The 20,645-nt window shown below is 41.5% G+C and overlaps 1 pseudogene; it reads right to left on the bottom strand.

Annotated features, from left to right (window-relative positions):
- Window positions 1-1,080: 1,080 nt before the first annotated feature.
- LOC141194452 (uncharacterized) lies at window positions 1,081-10,885 on the bottom strand (annotated as a pseudogene).
- Window positions 10,886-20,645: the final 9,760 nt, after the last annotated feature.

Genomic DNA, 20,645 nt, shown 5'->3' with positions numbered 1-20,645 from the left:
CTGTGCCTTATAATTATTGGGTATCCAAGCTGGACACGTGGCATGAACTTGCTCTCTACGCCTTGGAGGTCTTGGCCTGCCCTGCCGCTAACGTTTTGTCAGAGCGGGTTTTTAGTGCCGCCGGAGGCATTATAACTGATAGGCACATCTGTTTTTCAACTGAAAATGCTGACAGGCTACCTCTTATAAAAATGAACAAAAGCTGGATTGGGACGGACTTCTCAACACCACCGGATGATAGCAGTGTTTTTTTGAGGTCTACTCCCATGCACCTCTACACACCCAGACATGGGTATTCGCTTCCTGATTTTGTCCATTTTCTGTTGTCCTCCTCCTTCTCCACCACCATATCACCAGGTTGAACGTGATGCAACACCCACATAATTTTTCTTAAGGGTGTTGTTTATGATGCCCATAGGAACAATTTTTTTAATGAAGACCTCCTCTACGTCTCTTTAAAGGGGTATTTGAGTGCGTCCAATTTTTGGCAGCCCTTGCAGTCACAGCATGGGCATTACCACTATAGCAGACCCACTCCTTAATAATGGGAACAACAAAGCATAGCTGGCTGATGGCCCTCTAACAATAGTGAGGGACGACTGCTGGCCCTCTAACAATAGTAAAGGCCGGCTGATGGCCTTGTGAAAATAGGCTTTGTGACTTTCACAGTCCCTCCTTCATAAATGAAACAGGATGTGTCTGATCATGTCTCACACACTACATGACCAGATAAGGTAGTAAAATGTTAAAATTACATTTACCGGTGAATATATTTTTCACCGTTGAAGGCAAAAAGTGAAAAACGCATCAAAAACAGTACGTGTAAACATAGCCCAAGGTGTCGAGGAGCATTTTTGTTTTTGGTTATTTATTTTGCCTTATATACAAGTCATTACCCTAGAAAGAATGTTCCTTTACATTTTTTCCAGGAAAATCCATTTTGGCTTCATTTTTGTATGTTTTATTGTGAGTCTGTAAAAGTGACGCAATACTCTGACAACATTGTTCACAGCAGTAGCCCGGGAGTCAGAGATGCTCATGCTGTTCCCATATCATTTGAGCACTGTTCCCATCGATTTGACCAATTTTTAGGCCCCCTCCAGACCTCTGGGGGAGGGGGGGGGACCGCCAGAAAAATACTCGAGTTTCCCATTGACTTACATTGGGCTCGTTGCTCGGGTCGAGCGCCCAAGCATTATGATTTGCCTGACCCAAGCAATGAGCACCCGTCCATTTTATTGCTCGCTCATCAATAGGTTCTATACATCCCAACCCCCCTTCTTTTTTAATCCTCTGGTTCATTCACTCTTCTCCGTGGCACGCCAACATCACATCACTCACACAAATTTTGATACTTTGATTCTGTGACTTCTAGTCCGACTTACTTACTGATATTTTTACATCATGCTATATTTATTTTTGGATGAAACTTATCACATGCATTTTATTATTATTTTCTCAACTTCATTCATCTTATAAACAATATGTAATTATATATTTTGAAATCTTTTATCATTTCGTCTTAAATTATTTACAATGTTAAACTGCCCAAGATGAACTTTCACATATCATGTGTTCTTTTTTGGCTCCACATTTTTTCAAATTCACCAGTGTATATACTGTATATGGCTGCGTTCTGTCACTTGGCATATGTTTATTTGTCATGAGTCGCTAGTATGCTACTTCAAAACGCTTAGACAATAAAAAAATATATATATTATTCTAGTGTGGAACTGGATTTACTGTTATCTACTAGCAGCACGGATTTTCCACTTTTCTTTCCTTTCCACATACTACTGGTTTGGGCCAGATCCTGGACCATCTGGGTCAAATTTGCCACGTGATCACAGAGTGTACAAACTGGATCCATTGGTGGGGAAAAAAAAGTATCGGCCAGACGTAATGTCACTCATGGACAGGCAGTGAGACACGGTAGTCAAACATTCTGAGGTCAGATACCAAGAAAGCACATAGAAAACTAAAGTGAAAAGACAAAGGTGAAGTCAAGTCATGATCTGAGGTCATAATACCAGGAAGATAGCGGATCAGAGCAAATAGGCTAGACAAAGAAATTGTCAGAACTACGTCCAAGGTCAGACAGCAAAGGATAAACAATCAGAGCATTGAAATACAAGACAAACCACTGAGCAGATGGTAAGTCTGGCAGAGGTCTGAGAATAACAGCTCAGCTAAGTAACTGGGTAATCACCTGGAACAGGGAACACCTGAAAGAAGCTCAGCACCTCTCAGACCCAGATTGGACAGCTGAGCTGTCCATCAAAGCATCGACAGCTGAGCACACCCCTGCACCAGAATGGACGACTGAGGTGTCAGTCACAGCATCCAAGACACTCTGATGTTTATTAAGCTGATGTTTATTAAGAGTTGATTATAGTGTAAAACATTTCCCACATTAAGAACATGAAAAAGGCTTCTCTCCTGCGTGACTGCTCTGGTGACTAAGAAGAGAGGATCTCTTCACAAAACATTTTCCACATTCTGAACAGGAAAAAGGCTTCTCCCCTGTGTGAGTTCTCTTGTGCTTAACCAAATCTGATTTCTGGCTAAAACATTTCCCACATTCTGAACATGAATATGGCTTCTCCCCAGTGTGAGTTCTTTGGTGTATCATAAGATTCCATTTATGGTTAAAATATTTCCCACATTCTGAACAGGAAAAAGGCTTCTCCCCTGTGTGGTTTCTCTGGTGCGTAACCAAATCTGATTTCTGGTTAAAACATTTTGCACATTCTGAACATGAAAAAGGCTTCTCCCCTGTGTGAGTTCTCTGGTGCTTAACCAAATCTGATTTCTGGTTAAAACATTTCCCACATTCTGAACAGGAAAAAGGCTTCTCCCCTGTGTGACTTCTTTGGTGTATCATAAGATTCCATTTATGGTTAAAATATTTCCCACATTCTGAACAGGAAAAAGGCTTCGTCTCTGTGTGGGTTCTCTGGTGCTTAACCAAATCTGATTTCTGGTTAAAACATTTCCCACATTCTGAACATGAATACGGCTTCTCCCCTGTGTGAGTTCTTTGGTGTATCATAAGATTCCATTTATGGTTAAAATATTTCCCACATTCTGAACAGGAAAAAGGCTTCTCCCCTGTGTGAGTTCTTTGGTGTATCATAAGATTCCATTTATGGTTAAAATATTTACCACATTCTGAACAAGAAAAAGGCTTCTCCCCTGTGTGCGTTACCTGGTGAATAGCAAGATCTGATTTCTGTTTAAAACGTTTCCCACATTCTGAACAGGAAAAAGGCTTCTCCCCTGTGTGGGTTCTCTGGTGACTAACAAAAACTGATTTCCGGTTAAAACATTTCCCACATTCTGAACAAGAAAAAGGCTTCTCCCCTGTGTGCGTTCTCTGGTGAATAGCAAGATCGGATTTCTGTTTAAAACGTTTCCCACATTCTGAACAGGAAAAAGGCTTCTCCCCTCTGTGGGTTCTCTGGTGGCTATCAAGATGCGCTTTCCGGTTAAAACATTTCCCACATTCTGAACAGGAAAAAGGCTTCTCCCCTGTGTGGGTTCTCTGGTGGCTATCAAGATGCGCTTTCCGGTTAAAACATTTCCCACATTCTGAACATGAAAATGGCTTCTCCACTGTGTGAGTTCTCTGGTGACTAACAAGATCTGATTTCTGGTTAAGACTTTTCCTACACTTGGAAAAAGAAAATCTATTCTCTTCTGTGTGGATTTTTTGATGTTTAAGAAAAGATTTTTCAAGGGGAAAACTATTTCCATATTCTGAATGTGATAATGGCTTCTTTGCTTTAGAAGCAGTTCGCTTTTTAATGCTTATTTTGTGACTTTGATTTTCCTTAGTAGTCGGTAATGAATCAGAAGACAGGACCTGTTTCAAAGGATCAGATGACAGATCTTTGCTGTGAAGGGATGATGGTATATCTGGAGTAATGGCATTCATTTCAATTGTATCCTGTGGGATCTCAAGATCATCTGATTTAAAAATTGAAGATGTCAGCTGTCCCTCTGATTTCCTGGTACAGTCATCTGCTAAGAATAAAACCAATTATTACTTTTGAATAAAATATCCTTGAGTTTTATATTTTTGAGCATTTCTACTTAAACTGTCTGTAAAAATTGTAAGCTACAGTATGTAAAAAACTGAACTATTCACCAAGACAATGACAGGTCACAGTCTAATAAAACCTCATAGGATGAACCAGTAGAGCATGGTGTCCAACTGTTTGTTCATTCTGCCTCCCAAATATGGAATAAAAAGTCACCAAACAATGTTATGTAGGTGAAAATAATACCAATAAAAACTTCTACTCCTCTCACAAAAAAACAAGCCCCCACTCAGGTCCATCATCTGTCAGTGGAAAAACAGAGGTTTCCACATTATTAGTGTCTCAAAGGCTCTTGAAAAGCAACATGGCTTCCATAAACCAATACAGTAATATCCACCCTCCCAAAGTCAAATCTCCCTCTCACTTCTGAGCCTTGCAGTGTGCCCAAACCACATTTAGCATCCATGTATTTGGCATTACTACAACCCCTGGCAAAAATTATGGAATCACCGGGCTCGGAGGATGTTCATTCAGTTGTTTAATGTTGTTGAAAAAAAGCAGATCACAGACATGGCACAAAACTAAAGTCATTTCAAATGGCAACTTTAGGGCTTTAAGAAACACTAAAAGAAATCAAGATTAAAAATGTGGTACTCAGTAAGGGTAATTTTTTTCAGACCAAGCAGAGGGAAAAAATTATGGAATCACTCAATTCTGAGGAAAAAATTATGGAATCACGCTGTCAATTTCCATTTCCAAAACTAACACCTGCATCAAATTAGATCTGCTCGTTAGTTTGCATCTAAAAAGGAGTGATCACACCTTGGAGAGCTGTTGCACCAAGTGGACTGACATGAATCATGGCTCCAACATGAGAGATGTCAATTAAAATAAAGGAGAGGATTATCAAACTCTTAAAAGAAGTTAAATCATCACGCAATGTTGCAAAAGATGTTGGTTGCTCACAGTCAGCTGTGTCTAAAATCTGGACGAAATACAAACATGGGAAGGTTGTTAAGGCAAACATACTGGTAGACCAAGGAAGACATCAAAGCGTCAAGACCAGAAACTTAAAGCAATATTTCTCCAAAACAGGAAATGCACAACAAAACAAATGAGGTACGAATGGGAGGAAACTGGAGTCAATGTCTGTGACCGAACTGTAAGAAACTGCCTAAAGGAAATGGGATTTACATACAGAAAAGCTAAACATAAGCCATCATTAACACCTAAAAAGAAAAAAACAAGGTTACAATGGGGTAAGGAAAAGCAATCGTGGACTGTAGATGACTGGATGACAGTCATATTCAGTGATGAATCACGAATCTGCATTGGGCAAGGTGATTGTAGCACCCCCTTACCGCCGCGGTCCCGGTCCGGCGTCCTCCTGCTCCCCTGCTGCTGCTGGTGCGCGCAGCTTCCTGGGCACTGAGCTTAGGGCGCGCACGCTCCATCTCTCTTAAAGGGGCCTCGCGCGCAGTCCTAAAGAGTCCCCGGCCAATGGCCGGAGGACTTCCCCTATATAAGGCACCTCCTCCAAAATGGAGGTGCCTGTGCAAGGTTGTTGTTTGTCATTGATGATATGGGGCTGCATGTCAGGTAAAGGCACTGGGGAGATGGCTGTCATTACAGCTTCAATAAATGCCCAAGTTTACATTGATATTTTGGACAGTTTTCTTATCTCATCAATTGAAAGAATGTTTGGGGATGATGACATCATTTTGCAAGATGATAATGCATCCTGCCATAGAGCAAAAACTGTGAAAACATTCCTTGAAAGAAGACACATAAGGTCAATGTCATGGCCTGCAAATAGTCCGGATCTCAATCCAATTGAAAATCTTTGGTGGAAGTTGAAGAAAATAGTCCATGACAAGGCTCCAACCTGCAAAGCTGATCTGGCAACAGCAATCAGAGAAAGTTGGAGCCAGATTGATGAAGAGTACTGTTTGTCACTCATTAAGTCCATGCCTCAGAGACTGCAAGCTGTTATTAAAGCCAGAGGTGGTGCAATAAAATACTAGTGATGTATTGGAGTGCTTTTTTGTGTGTTAGTTTTTCATGATTCCAGATTTTTTTCCTCAGAATTGAGTGATTCCATAATTTTTTCCCTCTGCTTGGTCTGAAAAAAATTACCCTTACTGAGTACCACATTTTTAATCTTGATTTCTTTTAATGTATCTTAAAGCTCTAAAGTTGCCATTTGAAATGACTTTAGTTTTGTGCCATGTCTGTGATCTGCTTTTTTTCAAAAAACATTAAACAACTGAATGAACATCCTCCGAGCACGGTGATTCCATAATTTTTGCCAGGGGTTGTACAGTGAGGAGATCCCACTTAATTTACGCTGTGTGTCTCCTGGAGCACAATCTGGGCACTATGTGTTGGGCAGTAAAATGGCAAATGTGCAATTTTCACTCTCCAACATCCACTGTATGCTAATTTATAGTAAGAGAATGTGGAGTCAAAGTAGTCACTGCTCCTATAGATTAATTCACTGAGGGTTACAATTTCCAAAATGGAGTCGCATTATGGGGATTTCTACTGCTCTGGTTTTCTGACATTTTGTCACATTAGGGCTTCTGCAAATGGTGTGTCCCATCTCCTTTGGGATCTGCTCCTGCAACGTTTGCTTCTCTCACCAGGAGCCGCCTTATGCATTCAGCAGGCGGCGCTGGTAATGGAGGAGATGTCGGAACCAGAAGCTGTGGGCGGTACAGACTCTGGTCAGGGTGCCTGGGACCTGTAGTACCATCCAGTCTGGCAGTATGGGTTGTGTGCTGTCCATCTGAAGTAGTCTGCTCTCTGATTCAGCCATTTGGAAAGCACCACACCCTACTAAAGCTGGAAGCATATTGCCGGAAGCTGCCAGATACAGCCTTGTTCTCCTCTGGTTCAGTCCTCTGTGCTCAGCTCCCGGCTTGTGTATTTGCTTCTGTTGTGATCTCGGACAGTTTAGTGACTACTCTTGTGTCTTCTGATTTTGTATTTTCTCTGCTCTTCTGGTTCTGACCCGGCTACCTGATTATTCTTCTTCCCATCTAACACCACAGAACAGCCTGTAAAGTTAGACCTTGGGCATTTGGAAGAGACAATGGAGACCTTCTTTTAAAGACTACCAGGGAGTTGCAGACTCACATAAGTGAGGCAGGATAATCCCACAAAACAAATAGACAGAATAAAAAAAAATATGCTACATCTGCAATAAGAACTTATGTATGAGAGGAGAGCATCAAGACTAAATGGGAGTTGCACTCATTTATGGTGGACCATTGGAGCTACTATGAGTCCTGACCAGAAGAGTAGAGAAAGTATTAGCGCCCCCATTTCAGGAGAGATTGTGCAGTAATCTGAATTCCTTAGGATTGAAAACATAATGGAATTTATGACGTGGAGTGAATCCATGAAACCAGGGCTCGAGCCATGCCAACACATCTCCTGCAGGCGTGAATAAATGTATATTACAGCCATCAGCCACGCACAGCTTAGAGATATATCATGGCACAGGTGTAATTTTTTTTTGTATAGTTTATCACGATCCTGTTTGAAGTTAGTTGGTTTTAAAAAATATTTAAAATTCAGGATAAAGGGAAACTCTGCTGTTATTGTACAGAAATTCACACTTGGCCCTCACTGCACATTTAATGTTGTTGATCATAAAAGTGACGTTTGGCCAGAAAGACTGGACCTGGTCTTGTAGGGACCATATGAGCATATTCAGCAACACATAAGGGAGAGAAGGTAGATTCATCCAATAAGATATCACGGATCTAGGAAGCCAACAGCATCATCACCCTTCGCTTTCTCTCAGAGGCCCATTATAATTTTTCTTCAAGTGATTTTCTCACTTGGCAGCACATTCTACGTACCCTGTCATTTGGCTTTGCATTTTACAGATCTGGGAAGGTAACGGTCAGGGTCATCTAATCCCAGGGAGTAGGTGGATCCTCCAGGTTGTAAGTTCTCTAGAAAAGGGCTTTCCCAATTCACAAAGTAATTTGAACATTTTCGGATGGAGGAGAATGTTGTGGTCTAGCGGTAAAATGGTGATCACACGACTGATACAGTCGGACTACATCACCGATAAAGCAGCCACAGCCGGTGACAGAGAAGAATCTGTCACTTCTCAGTACTTAGTGGCTATTACTACTCACCTCGGTAGTCATATGTAGGAATCTCTTCTTTACACCGCTCATCACCCCATACATATGTCTCTGTAGTATTAATATGGGTCTGATCTTCACCCTGAAACAAATATTGTAAAAGTCACAGACAGATGGAGAAGTCCCATCTATGATCAGCTCTAATCCATCTCCACAGTTCTCACACAAGACCTTCACAGTCATTTATATATTATAGGGGAGATCTCATGACACCTTCTCTCCATCTACCTGATGATCCTGAGGAACATTGGGATCTTCTTGTTTACAGTCCTGTGGAAGAAGAGGACGGGGACATCTCTCTGGTGTTGTTCTCTTACTGGATAGATCTGGGGGAAACACATACAGGGACTGAATTCATTCTTTACATACAGATAATTATAGGCCGTGTGTATTTAGTCCTGTCTATTACCTGGTGATGTGAGGGGCTGGGGAACCTCCATCATGACGTCCTTGTACAAATCTTTGTGTCCTTCTAAATACTCCTACTCCTCCATGGAGAAATAGACAGTGACATCCTGACATCTTATAGGAACCTGACACATACAATGATACAGTCATCCCCCTGATCCTTTCATACTGCATAATGTCCCAGCATTCCTAGCAGCGTCACCTCTCCAGTCAGCAGCTCAATCATCTTGTAGGCGAGTTCTATGATCTTCTGGTCATTGATGACCTCATGTATGAAGAGGTGAGATGGAAGCCCTGTGATTGGGCTCAGGGGTCTCTCCCATCCCTCAGACATAGGGTCCTGACAGCACTTCACTACTGTGCAATCCTGGTTATGGAGAGAGACATTAATAAATCTCATTACAGACATTTTCAGAGTCCTCACCTCTCCAGTTCTGTCCATCTGTTATTCCCATAGATAAGAATGATGTAATGTGACGTCATCAGAATCTCTCACCTCTCCAGTAAGCCGGAAGAGGATCTCTACGGTGAGGTGGAATATCCTCTCCGCTATCTCGTCTCTATCCATATCCATCTTTGATGGGTCCATAAGGAAAATTCTCTTAAATAGAAGATCTTCACTGAGAGGATCTGATATTGTAGAGACCTGAATGAGAAGATGATTAACCCTTCAGGTGCTTCACAGGAATTTTTGGAACGTGGAAGAAAAAAATTAACATTTAACTTTTTCCACAAAAATGTTACTTTAGACCCAATTTATTATTTTTTTTGCACAGTTGACAGGAAAAAATGGACCCCAAAATTTGTTCTGCAATTTCTCCTGAGTAAGTAGATACCCCATATGTGCGGGAAAACCACTGTTTGGGCGCATGGCAGCGTTCGGAAAGGAAGGAGCGCCATTTGACTTTTTGAATATAAAATTTGCTTGAGTAATTAGTGGACGCCATGTTGCATTTGTGGAGCCCCTGATGTGCCTAAACAGTAGAAACCCCCCACAAGTGACACCATTTTGGAAACTAGACCCCTCAGGGAACTTATCTAGATGTGTGGTGAGCACCTTGAACCCCCAGGTGCTTCACAGAAGTTTATAACATTGAGCCGTAAAAATAAAATTTTCACATTTTTCCCACAAAAATGTTTTTCAGCCCCCACTTTTGCATTTTCATAAGGGTAACAGGAGAAATTGCACCATGCAGTTTGTTGTGCAATTTCTCCTGAGTAAGCACATACCCCATATGTGGGGGAAAACCACTGTTTTGGCGCACGGCAGGGTTCGGAAGGGAAGGAGCGCCATTTGACTTTTTGAATGTAAAATTTGCTTGAATAATTAGCGGACGCCATGTTGCATTTGGGGAGCCCCTGATGTGCCTAAACAGTGGAAACCCCCACAAGTCACATCTATGATCAGCTCTAATCCATCTCCACAGTTCTCACACAAGACCTTCACAGTCATTTATACATTATAGGGGAGATCTCATGACACCTTCTCTCCATCTACCTGATGATCCTGAGGAACATTGGGATCTTCTTGTTTACAGTCCAGTGGAAGAAGAGGAAGGGGACATCTCTCTGGTGTTGTTCTCTTACTGGATAGATCTGGGGGAAACACATACAGGGACTGAATTCATTCTTTACATACAGATAATTATAGACCGTGTGTGTTTAGTCCTGTCTATTACCTGGTGATGTGAGGGGATGGGGAACCTCCATCATGACGTCTTTGTACAAATGTTTGTGTCCTTCTAAATACTCCCACTCCTCCATGGAGAAATAGACAGTGACATCCTGACATCTTATAGGAACCTGACACATACAATGATACAGTCATCCCCCTGATCCTTTCATACTGTATAATGTCCCAGCATTCCCAGCAGCGTCACCTCTCCAGTCAGCAGCTCAATCATTTTGTAGGTGAGTTCTACGATCTTCTGGTCATTGATGTCCTCATGTATGAAGAGGTGAGATGGAGGCCCATCCCTCAGACACATGGACCTGACAGCGCTCACTAGAGGTCTTCTTCACTAATATGTAATCCTGGTTATGGAAATACATATAAATAAATCTCACTCCAGACATTTCCAGAGTCCTCACCTCTCCAGTTCTGTCCATCTGTTATTCCCATAGACAAGAATGATGTAATGTGACGTCATCAGAATCTCTCACCTCTCCAGTAAGCCGGAAGAGGATCTCTAGGGTGAGGTGGAATATCCTCTCCGCCATCTTGTCTCTATCCATATCCATCTTTGATGGGTCCATAAGGAAAATTCTCTTAAATAGAAGATCTTCACTGAGAGGATCTGATATTGTAGAGACCTGAATGAGAAGATGATGAGCCTATGTAACATCATAAAAATCCTGTGTAATAATACAATTACTGTGAATAATAAGGGAAACATAGGAGGAGATTTATTATTTTACAGTATTTAGTTTTCTGCTTTACATCTAGTAATAAAACCTACATATTTTAGGCCACAGACAACAAGCAGTTTCTTCCTTGGAGTCTGCAGTTGAATACCTTTCTCATAGACTCATCTTCCATAAAGCTAATTCTCGTCTCATTTACCGACACTGCAATCGGCATTAGCAATACTGCAGGAGATATTAATTACACGTAACATGAGAAATAACTACTTCATGATGAGGACGACATCTTCATCTTCTACTACGGCTCTAGAAACATATTTAGCCAGATTTCTCACTGACTACATCTCCAACGGCCGTCTATATGAATGTTTCTCGTCTTCCCCGGACTGTAATCTTCGATCACATTAGATCTCATGTCTGATTCACACACAGAAGTTTGTGGCTTTGATACACGGTAAGGTTTTTAACCCCTTTACAACCCAAGGTGGTTTGCACGTAAATAACCTTGCCAATTTTTACAATTCTGACCACTGTCACTTTATGAGGTAATTACTCTGGAACGCTTCAACGGATCCCCCAGATTCAGAGATTGTTTTTTCGTGACATATTATACTTCATGATTGTGGTAAAATTTCTTCGATATCACTTGCGTTTATTTGTGAAAAAAATGGAAATTTGGCGAAAATTTTGAAAATTTTGCAATTTTCAAAATTTGAATTTCCATGCCCTTAAATCAGAGAGATATGTCACACAAAATAGTTAATAAATAACATTTCCCACATGTCTACTTTACATCAGCACAATTTTGGAACCAACATTTTTTTTATTGGGGAGCTATAAGGGTTAAAAGTTGACCAGCGATTTCTCATTTTTCCAACAAAATTTACAAAACCATTTTTTTAGGGACCACATCATATTTAAAGTCACTTTGAGGGGTCTTTATGACAGAAAATACCCAAAAGTGACACCATTCTAAAAAAACTGCACCCCTCAAGGTGCTCAAAACCACATTCAAGAACTTTATTAACTTCAGGTGCTTCACAGGAATTTTTGGAATGTGGAAGAAAAAAATTAACATTTAACTTTTTTCACAAAAATGTTACTTTAGACCCAATTTTTTTTTTTTTCGCAGGGTTAACAGGAAAAAGTGGACCCCAAAATTTGTTGTGCAATTCTCCTGAGTAAGTAGATACCCCATATGTGCGGGAAAACCACTGTTTGGGCGCATAGCAGGGCTCGGAAGGGAAGGAGCGCCATTTGACTTTTTGAATATAAAATTTGCTTGAATAATTAGCGGACGCCATGTTGCATTTGTGGAGCCCCTGATGTGCCTAAACAGTAGAAACCCCCCACAAGTGACACCATTTTGGAAACTAGACCCCTCAGGGAACTTATCTAGATGTGTGGTGAGCACCTTGAACCCCCAGGTGCTTCACAGAAGTTTATAACATTGAGCCGTAAAAATAAATTTTTCACATTTTTCCCACAAAAATGTTTTTCAGCCCCCACTTTTGCATTTTCATAAGGGTAACAGGAGAAATTGCACCATGCAGTTTGTTGTGCAATTTCTCCTGAGTAAGCAGATACCCCATATGTCGGGGAAAACCACTGTTTTGGCGCACGGCAGGGTTCGGAAGGGAAGGAGCGCCATTTGACTTTTTGAATGTAAAATTTGCTTGAATAATTAGCGGACGCCATGTTGCATTTGGGGAGCCCCTGATGTGCCTAAACAGTGGAAACCCCCCACAAGTGACACCATTTTGGAAACTAGACCCCTTAGGGAACTTATCTAGATGTGTGGTGAGCACCTTGAACCCCCACGTCCCTTACAGAAGTTTATAACATGGAGCCGTGAAAATAAAAAATCTAACTTTTTCCACAAAAATGATGTTTTAGCCCCAAATTTTTTATTTTCACAAGGGTTAGAGGAGAAAATGGACCCCAAAAACTTTTGTGCAATTTCTCCTGAGTACGCAAATACCCCATATGTGGGGAAAATACAGTGTTTGGGCGCACGGCAGAGTTCAGAAGGGAAGGAGCACTGTGTGACTTTTTGAACGCAAAATAGGCTGGAATCGAGAGCGGACGCCATGTCGCGTTTGGAGAGCCCCTGATGTGCCTAAATAGTTGAAACCCCCCACAAGTGACCCCATTTTGGAAACTACACCCCTCAAGGATTTTATCAAGGGGTATAGTGAACATTTTGAACACAGAGGTACGACACAGAATTTGATGACATTAGGTCATCATATTGAATAAGTTGTCATTAGTCTTGAGCGCAAGTGCTCGCTACTTGAGTTTGCATCAGGTATTCAGGTATGCACCATGTATCACGGGTGCTCAAGCGAAATTCGAGTCCCCGCCCGCATGTTTCACGGTTATTAGACACCCCAAAAAAACATGCGGGGATCGCTCGTGAATGGCAGGCAATCCCCGCGAGGTTTTTTTTGGCCGCGAAGCATATGGGGCGGAGACTCGAGCACCCGCGATACTCAATGCATACCCGAGCACCCGATGCAAACTCAAGTAGCGAGCACTTGCGTTCAACACTAGTTGCCAGATCGTCATCGGTTTTTTTTTTACTTTTGAAAAAAACAACAACAACCCTAACCCCAACCCTAACATTAGCACAACCCTAACCCCAACCCCAGCCCTAGCGTTTATTTTTTACGCCGTTCCTAGTGCGGTATAAGTGATTAGACGACCTTATTCTTCGGGTCGGTGCGACTACAGAGAAACCAGAATGATATCGGGTTTTTATGATTGACAGCTGTCACACACTAAAAGACACATATTTTGTAAAATCTAGTTTTTGCATCGCCATATTTTGAGAGCTATAATTTTTCCATATTTTGGCCGACAGAGTCATGTGACGGCTTCTTTTTTGCGGGATGAGTTGACGTTTTTATTGGTGCCATTTTCAGGCACATGACATTTTTTGATCGCTTTCTATTTCAGCTTTTGGGAGGCAGAATAAACAAAAAACAACAATTTAGGAATTGTTTTTTTTTAAAAAATTTTTTATTCTACTCCGCGCGTGGTAAAATTGATAAGGTAGCTTTATTCTTTGGGTCAGTACGTTTACAGCGGTACCACATTTATATCGTTTTTCTATGTTTTGGCGCTTTTACACAATAAAAGCTATTTCATAGAAAAAAATATTTTTTTGCATCGCTTTATTCTGAGAGCTATAACTTTTAGATTTTTCGGATGATGGAGCTGTATGGCGGCTTGTTTTTTGCGGGACAAGATGACGTTTTCAGCTGTACCGTTTTTGTTTATATTCGTCTTTTTGATCGCGTGTTATTCCATTTTTTGTTTGGCGGTATGATGATAAAGCATTGCTTTTTGCTTCGTTTTTTTTTTTACCGTGTTCACTGAAGGGGTTAACTAGTGGGACAGTTTTATAGGTCAGGTCGTTACGGACGCGGCGATACCAAATATGTGTACTTTTATTGTTTGGTGTTTTTTTTTCATAATAATATTTATTGATGGGTACATTATATTTTTATTTTTGGTGGATTATTTTTTAAATTTTTTTTAATATTTTTAAAAAAAATTTATTTATTTTTTTCACTTTCTGATAGTTTTTTTACTTTGTCCCACTCTGGGACTTTCACTTTTTTTATTCTGATCGCCTGCATAGCATAGGGATGGAGCACCATCCCTGTGCCATGCAGGCAGTCAGTGCTGCACAGTGAGAAGATTGTTTGGTCATTCACTGCGCATGACCAAAAAATCTTTCTGCTGTCTGGTGACCCGGATGTGGTCATGACGACATCGGGTCGTCATGGCAACACCCGGGAAGCCGCGGCAGACAGCGCTGGAGGCCGGAAGAGGAGGTGAGTATTGCGATCACCTCCCCTTAGCCACTGCAATGCTGCGATCGACTTCGATCGCAGCATTGCGGGGGTTAATGTGCCGGGAGCGGTGTGGGACCGCTCCCTGCACATAGTACCGGGTGTCAGCTGTGACAATCAGCTGACACCCGGCGGCGATCGCGCCCGCACAGCCTGTGTGCGCGCGATCGCGATGACGTACTAATACGGGTCAGGCTCTTAAGTCCCAGGGCACAGACGCGTATTAGTACATCATGGGCTTTAAAGGAGTTAATATTATACAGAGTAGGACTATCCCGAATGGGTTCATCTTGCCATGGTGGGATAGCTTTCATGCTATTTTTGATCAAAAACAGTGTTGCTAAGAATCCTATTTTATTTAACCCCTTTCTGACCCAGGGCATATTAGTACGTATCTGTGCCCTGGGCCTTATGGGCCTGATACGCATTAATACGCCCTGGCGTTTTTGCCCGCGCACAAGCGGTGCGGGCGAGATCGCCGCCGGGTGTCAGCTGATTGTCACAGCTGACACCCGGTGTTATGTGCAAGGAGCGGTCCGGCACATTAGCCCCCGAAATGCTGCGATCGAAATCGATTGCAGCATTCCGGTGGCAAGAGGAGGTAAGCGCGATACTTACTTTCTCTGCCGGCGTCCAAATCCGGTCCCGGATGTTGCCATGGTGACCCGACGTCATCATGACAACATCCGGGTCACCAGGAGGCAGGAAGTTGTTTTGGTCATGTGCAGTGCACGACCAAAGTAACTTTCTCCCTCTGCAGCGCTGACAGGCTGCATGGCATAGGGAGCTGCTGCTCTCTATGCCATGCAGGCGATCAGGCTGCAAAAAGTGAAAGTGCCATAGTGGAACAATGTGAACAAGTAATAAAAATGTCAGAAAGTGAAAAAAAAAATTGTAAAAATATTTTTTTAAAAAATTAAAAAAATAATTAAAAAATATATATATTGTACCCATAAATAAATAATCTTATGAAAAAAAATAATAAACCAATAAAAGTACACATATTTGGTATCAAAACGTCCGGAACAACCTGACCTATAAAACTGTCCCACTACTTAACCGCTTTAGTGAACACGGTAAAAAAAAAATGAAACATAAAATGATGTTTTATCATCACACCACCAAACAAAAAATGGAATAAAATGCGATCAAAAAGATGAATGTAAATAAAAATGGTACCGCTGAAAACGTCATCTTGTCCCGCAAAAAACAAGCCGCAATACAGCTCCAACAACAGAGAAATAAAAAAGTTATAGTTCTCAGAATAAAGCGATGCATAAACAATTCTTTTTTCTATAAAATAGTTTTTATTGTGTAAAAGAGCCAAAATCTAAAAAAAAAAAAAAAAAAATGCGGTACCGCTGTAAAAGTACTGACCCAAAGAATAAAGCTGCCTTATCAATTTTACCACACGCAGAAAGGCATATAAAACCCCCCCAAAAAAATTCCTGAATTGTTGGCTTTTGTTTATCCTGCCTCCCAAAAATCGGAATAGAAAGCGATCAAAAAATGTCATTTGCCCGAAAATGATACCGATAAAAACAAACCATCACATGACTCTGTCGGCCGAAATCTGGAAAAATTATAGCTCTCAAAATATGGCGATGCAAAAACTAGTCTTTGCAAAAAAATGCGACAGCTGTCAATCATAAAAACCCGATAAGATTCTGGTATCGCTGTAATTGCACCGACCCGAAGAATGAAGTCGTCTAATCACTTATACCACACGAGGAACGGCGTAAAAAATAAACTTTAGGGTTAGGGTTGTGCTATGGTTAGGGTTGGGCTAGGGTTAGGTTTGGGCTAAGGTTGGGGTTGGGATTTTTTCAGAAGTAAAGAAAAAGAAAATGACGATATGGCGACTAGTGAGTGCAAGTGCTCGCTACTTGAGTTTGCATCGGGTGCTTGGGTATGCACAGAGTATGGCAGGTGCTCGAGTGACATGCTCGAGTCTCCTCCTCAAATGTTTTGCAGCTGTTATACAGCCAAAAAAACCTTGTGGGGATTGCCTGCCATGCACGAGCGATCCCCGCATGTTTTTTTTTTGGGTGTCTAATAAAAAAAACATGCGGGGCAGGGACTCAAGCATGTCACTTGAGCACCCGTGATACTTGGTGCATACCCTAGTACCTGATGCAAACTCAAGTAGCGAGCACTTGCACTCAAGACTAATGACAACTTATTCAATATGATGACCTAATGTTATCAAATTCTGTGTCGTACCTCTGGGTTCAAAATGTTCACTATACCCCTTGATAAAATCCTGGAGGGGTGTAGCTTCCAAAATGGAGTCACTGGGGGGAGGGTGAGGTGGTTTCCACTATTTAGGCACATCAGGGACTCCCCAAACGCAACCTGTTACCCTTGTGAAAATGCAAAATTGGGGGCTGAAAAACATTTTTGTTGAAAAAATGTGAAAATTTTATTTTTACGGTTCAATGTTATAAACTTCTGTGAAGCACCTGGGGGTTCAGGGTGCTCACCACACATCTAGATAAGTACCCTAAGGGGTCTAGTTTCCAAAATGGTGTCACTTGTGGGGGGTTTCCACTGTTTAGGCACATCAGAGGCACATGCGCTAATTATTCAAGCAAATTTTACATTCAAAAAGTCAAATGGTGCTCCTTCCCTTCTGAACCCTGCCGTGCATCCAAACAGTGGTTTTCCCCCACATATGGGGTATCGGCTTACTCAGGAGAAATTGCACAACAAACTGCATGGTGCAATTTCTCCTGTTACCCTTATGAAAATGCAAAATTGGAGGCTGAAAAACATTTTTGTTGGAAAAATGTGAAAATTTTATTTTTACGGCTCAATGTTCTAAACTTCTGTGAAGCACCTGGGGGTTCAAGGTGCACACCACGCATCTAGATAAGTTCCCTAAGGGGTCTAGTTTCCAAAATGGTGTCACTTGTGGGGGGTTTCCACTGTTTAGGCACATCAGGGGCTCCCCAAACGAAACATGGTGTCCGCTAATTATTCAAGCAAATTTTACAAAGAGTCAAATGGCGCTCCTTCCCTTCCAAACCCTGCTGTGCGCCCAAACAGTGTTTTTTTCTCAGATATGGGGTATCTGCGTGCTCAGGGGAAATTGCACAAAAAATTTTGGGGTCCATTTTTTCCAGTTACCCCTGCGAAAATAAAAAAAATTTGGGTCTAAAGTAACATTTTTGTGAAAAAAGTTAAATGTTCATTTTTTTCTTCCACATTACAAAAATTCCTGTGAAGCACCTGAAGGGTTAATAAACTTCTTGAATGTGGTTTTGAGCACCTTGAGGGTGCAGATTTTAGAATGGTGTCACTTTTGGGTATTTTCTGTCATAAAGACCCCTCAAAGTCACGTCAAATGTGATGTGGTCCCTAAAAAAATGGTTTTGTAAATTTTGTTGTTAAAATGAGAAATCGCTGGTCAACTTTTAACCCTTATAGCTCCCTACTAAAAAAAAATGTTTGTTCCAAAATTGTGCTGATGCAAAGTAGACATGTGGGAAATGTTATTTATTAACTATTTTGCGTGACATCTCTTTGATTTAAGGGCATAAAAATTACATTGCAAAATTTTCAACATTTTCGCCAAATTTTCGATTTTTTCACAAATAAACGCAAGTGATATCAAAGAAATTTTACCACAATCATGAAGTACAATATTTCACGAAATAACAATCTCTGAATCAGGGGGATCCGTTGAAGCGTTCCAGAGTAATTACCTCGTAAAGTGACAGTGGTTAGAGTTGTAAAAATTGTCCGGGTCATTAACGTGCAAACCACCCTCGGGGGTAAAGGGGTAAAATGCACTTTTGGTTTTTATTTATTTACAGCAGGGTTTATGATCATTTTTCTTCTTATAGGTTTTTTTCTGATTTATGGCCATAGTAAACATTCATTTATGTGCTGCATGGATACCAACTTAAACCAAGCTCAAATTCTGTGTTTTTTCACGGGCACCATAGTGGCCCTGTGGGCTGCTGCTATGGATGATACACCCCTAACTATCCAACTATCATATGGTAAAAATCTCATAGGTCCTGGATTCATTAGTATCTACATGAAGAATGGGCTAAGTGAGTATTTATTAAAGGGAATCCACTCCACCGACTACCCCACGGCCAGCAAGCATCAGAATCTTCACTGAATAAAAAGCCATTTTACAGCAAACAGACCTCTAATATGAGGCATAAAGGTATGTATAGATTCACATTTCTATCACCTGTATACCAATATTAGGAGGTCAGATAAGTCCCAGGGGGGTGACCGGTTCCCTTTCATCAGCCGTGGGGTAATCATAAAACCAGATACAGTACAGACCAAAAGTTTGGACACACCTTCTCATTTAAAGATTTTTCTGTATTTTCATGATTATGAAAATTGTACATTCACACTGAAGGCATCAAAACTATGAATTAACACATGTGGAATTATATACTTAACAAAAAAGTGTGAAACAACTGAAAATATGTCTTATATTCTAGGTTCTTCAAGGTAGCCACCTTTTGTTTTGATGACTGCTTTGCACACTCTTGGCATTCTCTTGATGAGCCTCAAGAGGTAGTCACCGGAAATGGTCTTCCAACAATCTTGAAGGAGTTCCCAGAGATGCTTAGCACTTGTTGGCCCTTTTGCCTTCACTCTGCGGTCCAGCTCACCCCAAACCATCTCGATTGGGTTCAGGTCTGGTGACTGTGGAGGCCAGGTCATCTGGCGTAGCACCCCATCACTATCCTTCTTGGTCAAATAGCCCTTACACAGCCTGGAGGTGTGTTTGGGGTCATTGTCCTGTTGAAAAATAAATGATGGTCCAACTAAAAGCAAACAGGATGGAATAGCAGGCCGCTGCAAGATGCTGTGGTAGCCATGCTGGTTCAGTATGCCTTCAATTTTGAATAAATCCCCAACAGTGTCACCAGCAAAGCACCCCCACACCATCACACCTCCTCCTCCATGCTTCACGGTGGGAACCAGGCATGTAGAGTCCATCCGTTCACCTTTTCTGGGTCGCACAAAGACACGGTGGTTGGAACCAAAGATCTCAAATTTGGACTCATCAGACCAAAGCACAGATTTCCACTGGTCTAATGTCCATTCCTTGTGTTCTTTAGCCCAAACAAGTCTCTTCTGCTTGTTGCCTGTCCTTAGCAGTGGTTTCCTAGCAGCTATTTTACCATGAAGGCCTGCTGCACAAAGTCTCCTCTTAACAGTTGTTGAAGAGATGTGTCTGCTGCTAGAACTCTGTGTGTCATTGACCTGGTCTCTAATCTGAGCTGCTGTTAACCTGCGATTTCTGAGGCTGGTGACTCGGATAAACTTATCCTCAGAAGCAGAGGTGACTCTTGGTCTTCCTTTCCTGGGGCGGTCCTCATGTGAGCCAGTTTCTTTGTAGCGCTTGATGGTTTTTGCAACTGCACTTGGGGACACTTTCAAAGTTTTCCCAATTTTTCGCACTGACTGACCTTCATTTCTTAAAGTAATGATGGCCACTCGTTTTTCTTTACTTAGCTGCTTTTTTCTTGCCATAATACAAATTCTACCAGTCTATTCAGTAGGACTATCAGCTGTGTATCCACCAGACTTCTGCACAACACAACTGATGGTCCCAACCCCATTTATAAGGCAAGAAATCCCACTTATTAAACCTGACAGGGCACACCTGTGAAGTGAAAACCATTTCCGGTGACTACCTCTTGAAGCTCATCAAGAGAATGCCAAGAGTGTGCAAAGCAGTCATCAAAGCAAAAGGTGGCTACTTTGAAGAACCTAGAATATAAGACATATTTTCAGTTGTTTCACACTTTTTTGTTAAGTATATAATT

Source organism: Phyllobates terribilis, unplaced genomic scaffold, assembly GCF_046119375.1.
Source record: "Phyllobates terribilis strain yellow unplaced genomic scaffold, ASM4611937v1 Scaffold_71__1_contigs__length_7168151, whole genome shotgun sequence".
In the NCBI taxonomy this organism is placed as follows: Eukaryota; Metazoa; Chordata; class Amphibia; order Anura; family Dendrobatidae; genus Phyllobates; species Phyllobates terribilis.
The sequence above is the reverse complement of the archived record's forward strand: the minus strand, read 5'-3'. Positions and strand labels throughout refer to the sequence as shown.